The sequence below is a fragment of the Nomascus leucogenys genome, chromosome 5 (genome assembly GCF_006542625.1).
Source record: "Nomascus leucogenys isolate Asia chromosome 5, Asia_NLE_v1, whole genome shotgun sequence".
Classification (NCBI taxonomy): Eukaryota; Metazoa; Chordata; class Mammalia; order Primates; family Hylobatidae; genus Nomascus; species Nomascus leucogenys.
Window position 1 is genome coordinate 21,486,415 of NC_044385.1, and position 5,322 is coordinate 21,491,736.

Consider the following 5,322-nt stretch of genomic DNA (forward strand, 5'->3'; position numbering starts at 1 on the left):
ATTATAAAGTTTATAGGAAAAAAATGAACATCAACATATGAATGAAAAACCCGAAAGGTGTGGCATATTTGAATATTCAGTGGAATACTACTCTGCAATAAAAAGGAATGCAACATCATGGGTGAATCTCAAAAACATGCTGAGCAAAAGAAGCTGGTCAGAAAAGAGCACACATTATCTGATTCCATTTCTGTGAATTCTGAAACAGGCAAAACTAATTTTCTTTCACAAATAAGACTTTTTTATTTGCCACTATTGTAAGTCCTAACTTCAAACAGATTCAAGGACTGGTGGGTCATATCCATCAGCTCGTCCAACTTTAGCACCTGTCTCGTCCCCAGTGGCTTTTCCAGAACTGCTACCTTCACCATGAAGCTCCATGAGTTTTCCCAATTCAGACTTGGGCTTCTTCAGCATTTTTACTTTGCTAATGAAGACATCATGGTGAGGATAAATAGATTGGCAAGGCTTTTATATGTCTTTTCCAATGCTGTCTGGAATCAATTTATTGACCACTTCTTTCAGGTCATTTGTCTGCGCCTCTCAGGTCATGAGTTCCAAAATCTTCTTCCGGATTTGGTGGACCTGTTGATGCTGAGCATAAGAGGTCTTCCATATCTGATTGTTGTGTTTCTTAGTAAAACCAACACAGAACAGACGAAGCAAGTAACCATCGGTGTTTTGACATCGACATGAGCTTCAATCATTGTCTGCCATTTTTTGACCATGGAGCACATTTTGTCACGGGTCAGATCCATGCCATGGAAGTTAGTCAGGCAGTTTTTGCCCTGAACATCTTCAGTAATCAGCTTGAATTTTCTAAAGACAACATCATCATTCTGCAAATCAGCAAGACTCACTTCAAACACATGACCTTGAGGCCATCTGATACATTTGGGTTCCTTCAGTCCTGGTGACTAGCGTCTCTCCAATATTTCTTGTGAACATAGCAGGTGCTTTCACGTCATACCAATCTTTCTTAGAAAATGGATCAACCACTTTCTTCCTGGCCCCCCGTTTGCCACCTTTCTTAAGGTGCTTATTCTTGCCAACTGCCATGGTGCTGCTCAGAGAGCCAAAAGAGCTGAGAGAGCCAAAAGCAAAACTAATTTATAGTGATAAAAATCACAGTAGTGGTTTCTCCAGACAGGATGGGAAGGGTGTTGATTGGGCAGGGGCACAAGTCAATCTTCTGGGGTGATGGAAATGTTCTATACCTTGATTGATTCAACACTCTTTGAACTATACAACTAAAATGAGTCCATTCTGTTGTATTAAAATCATAGCCCAATAAGGATGATTTTAAAACCACACAGAGATAACCTTCACCTATCAGATTGACAAAATTCCAAAAAAATTTGATAACACTCTCTGTTGGCAAAGCTGTGGGGAAAAACACTCTTAGATACTCCTGGTGGTGGTATAAATTAGTGCAACGCTTATAGAGGGCAATTTGCCAAATCAGTAAACATCACAACCACGTACGCCCTTTGACTTAGCATTTACACTTTTGGGAGTTTATCCTACAGGAATACTTACACATATGCAAAATAACGTATGCACAAGTTTTTTTGGTGCAACATCATTTGGATTAGCAAAAGTTTGAAAACAAACTCAAGGCCCATCAATAGGAGACGATTTTTTTTTTTTGAGACAGAGTCTTGCTCTGTCGCCCAGGCTGGAGTGCAGTGGTGCAATCTCGGCTCACTGCAAGCTCCGCCTCCCGGGTTCACGCCATTCTCCTGCCTCAGCCTCTCCGAGTAGCTGGGACTACAGGCGCCCACCACCACGCCTGGCTAATTTTTTTTGTATTTTTAGTAGAGACGGGGTTTCACCATGGTCTTGATCTCCTGACCTCGTGATCCGCCTGCCTCGGCCTCCCAAAGTGCTGGGATTACAAGCGTGAGCCACCGCACCTGGCCTAGGAGATGATTTTTAAAAATTGTGGTAGTATCATGCCCTATCACAAAGGGCAGCTATACAAGAAAATGAGGATTTTTTTGTACTGATAAAAATCTCCAAGGTGTGTTGTTAGGTGAAAAAGGTAAGGTATACAGCAGTATATATGTGCAAAAAAGGGGGAGAAAACAAAAATATATTTTCACCTGTTTGTATATGCATAAAGAAACTCTGCAAGTGTACACATGTTATTATAGGATAAGCCAAAGGATATAATGGAAAAGAGGAGGGCTGAAGGGAAACTGGGCAGATAGAGATATAAAGAAGATTCTTCACTGTTTGTTTGCTTGTTTGTTTCATTCACAAGCCCTACATGTGGCTTCTGATTCATTGATTACTTTCTAAATGTATTTTTTTAGTTTTGAACCATGAGATGTAGCATCTATTCAGAAAAGTTTAATAAAACATTTTTTTTAATTTAGTAGTACAGAAAATTACCAAAAAAAAAAAAAAGAAAGAAAGAAAGAAAGAAAAGAAGGGGAGGGGAGGAAAGGGGAAAAATCAATGAGGAGAAAAGGGAAGGAAAAGAAAAAGAAAAAAAGTAATCTAATCACACCACGCAGGAACAACCAGCATTAACATTATGTGACCATTGGCACACTCAAAGAGAAGAGTTTGGTCCAGGTTTCCCCTGGATTTGTGTCCAAGCTGTGATAACTCCCACCCAGGGAGGGGAGAGCTGGCGGGCGCCTTATGCTGGGGGCTGTCTCACCCAGCTCTCTCAGGCATTGTACACATAACCAGTGTCTGGGGCTGACAGAGTTTCTTTAGCAAGAAGAGCCAAGCTTCGCTAGCTCACCTTGCCCCATCTGTTATGCTTGGGTGCCAGCCACCTGCAGGAACTTCAATTATTTCTGCAGTTCCCCAGGGGCGTCTCAGATGTGTTAACAAACAAGTCCTGGGTGTCATGTGCCAACCACCACTCTTCCTCCTACTGCTGCTGTCCAGGTGCAGCCTCCTTCAGTGATGGCTGCTGTTGGGACCTTGGCTGAGTACCGAGCCTTGTGAAGGTACACTGCAGCTTCCTCTGGGATCAAGCACCACCAGCACCCAGTTAGTTCTGCTGGTATAACCGGTACTGCCACCACTGGTGTGACTGATATGCTGGACCCCTCGGGCTGCCTGGGCTGGGCAGTGGTCTGTGGCAATGTAGGATGGACAGTTTCTTCCTGGAATGTTTCCCAGTGAGGTCCTAAAGCAGGGCTGCTTATGCACTGATGATGTGGTGACATCATAGTTGATCCTCAACATCCATTGCACCCCAGATGAATAGTCTAGCCCAGTCCCAATAACTTCCTCTAGATATCACATCTGCAGCTGCCAACATTGAGGATGAAACAATAAGAGATGGCAAGAGCCTGGGTCCTTGGGGAGCCCTGGAATCAACTCACCTGGAGTCTGATTAGCTCTGGAATTTCCTCTTTTCTTTTCTTTTTTTTTTTTTTGAGACAGGGTCTCGTTCTGTCACCCAGGCTGGAGTGAGGTGGCGCAATCACGGCTCACTGCAACATCAACCTCCTGGGCTCAAGCGATCCTCCTGCCTCAGCCTCCTGAGTAGCTGGGACTATAGGCGCATGCTGCCATGCCCAGATAATTTTTATTTTTTGTTTAAGTAGAGATGGGGTCAAGTTCTGTTACCCAGGCTTGGACTTTTCCATTACATGAAATAAGATTAAATAGTTTTAGCTCATTTTGGGTTGAGATTTTCAATTTGAGCAATTGGAAAGTCCTAATTGAGTCAGTTGAATTAGAGGATTTTCATGAATATATCTCTTTAGTCCTCTCTTTTCCTTGGACTGAGACATGGTCCATGAAGAGCAGAACCAGTGAAAATCCAAATCACAAGTCTCTTACTGGGCTCAGAATCCCTCTCCTCCTTGGACATCCAGGGTCAACCAGGAAACCATTCCCGGGAGCAGCTCCGACTTGGTGGTGATTGGACACTTGGTGGGTCAGTACTGGCATCACTGGCCAAACGCCGGCCCAGCAGCCAGTGTGCTTAAGCCATGTCTTTAGATTTGTGACATAGAAAGGGCAAAAGCTTTGGAGTTCTGACCTGCATTTAAATCTCATTTCTGTCATTTACTGATTTTAGACCTCCAGCAGGTTGTTTAGCCTCCTTAACCCTTAATTTCTAATCTGTAAAATGGAAGAAATAAATCGACCTCAAAGAGTTTCTCCATGCATTCATTCCTTCTCTGTTTTTGAGCACTGCACACATGCCAGTGTCTTAGGCACTAGGATATATCAGCAAAAATCAAATGAGTCTTAGAGAGGAGTGTGCGTTCAATCAATGCCAGCTTCCTTCCTCTCCATTTACGTCAGTTGTAACCTCCTAGAGGTCAGGAAGCCAGGTCTGGGGAAGTCCAGGCAGGGATATGCCTCTCCTGCTGACCCATTGCTCCAACCTGGCAGAGGGGAAACCCCCGGGATGTGTAGATCTGCACACCAGAACACATCAGTACCTGGGGCCAGGGGTGGTAGGCTGACCAGCTGCCACCATGGCCCGCTCTAAGACACCATGGGGTACCCATACCAGACCCTGGCTCTTCCTGCCTGGGCCCAGACTCCTGCTGGGAAGGCTGGTGGCTGCAATCTTGGGATGGGCTGAGAACAGTGAGGCTAAGAACCCACAGGCCAGAGGCAAGGGGTGTGAGGCCCAGGCACCAAGACCCCTCACATGCTCCACTGTCCCAATAGGCTTCACTTACAAAAGCATAGATCCAGTCAGGCACCATGGTTCATGCCTATAATCCCAGCACTTTGAGAGGCTGAAGCAGGAGGATCATGTGAGTCCAAAAGTTTGAGACCAGCCTGAGCAACATGGCAGGACCATATCTCAACAAAAAATTTAAAAATTAGCCGAGCAGGCCTATAGTCCCAGTTACTCGGGAGGGAAGGTGGGAGGATTGCTTGGGCTCAGGAAGTCAAGGCTGCTAGTCGTGATCTCGCCATTGCACTCCAGCCTGGGCAACAGAGTGAGACTCTGTCTCAAAAAGCACAGATTCAAAGATTAAATCATGGAGAATTTCAAGGACAGCCACCACAGAGCATTAAACCTCAAGTGTGCGGCCTTGTGCAATGCGCTCACCCATGGAGTAGGCCCTAATAATTTGGGGACATAATTATAGGCTCTCAGAAAATGCTTGTTAATTAATTTAAGCCTCATGGTGAATTTAAAGCAACTGCAGATCTTTGTGGATGTCTGTTAGTTTTACTGGACTGAGACAATGCTTCTCCAATTACGGTTTCATCTGCCCCTTTCCGTTAAAAGGCAGATCCCTGCACCCTACCCCCGACTTTCTTAATCAGAATCTATGGGAGTGAGGCCTAGGAATTTCATTTGTATTCTCATGATCCTTC

At 44.6% G+C, this 5,322-nt stretch overlaps 1 pseudogene; it reads right to left on the reverse strand.

Moving 5' to 3' along the window:
• Positions 1-270: 270 nt before the first annotated feature.
• LOC100603247 lies at positions 271-1,059 on the reverse strand (annotated as a pseudogene).
• Positions 1,060-5,322: the final 4,263 nt, after the last annotated feature.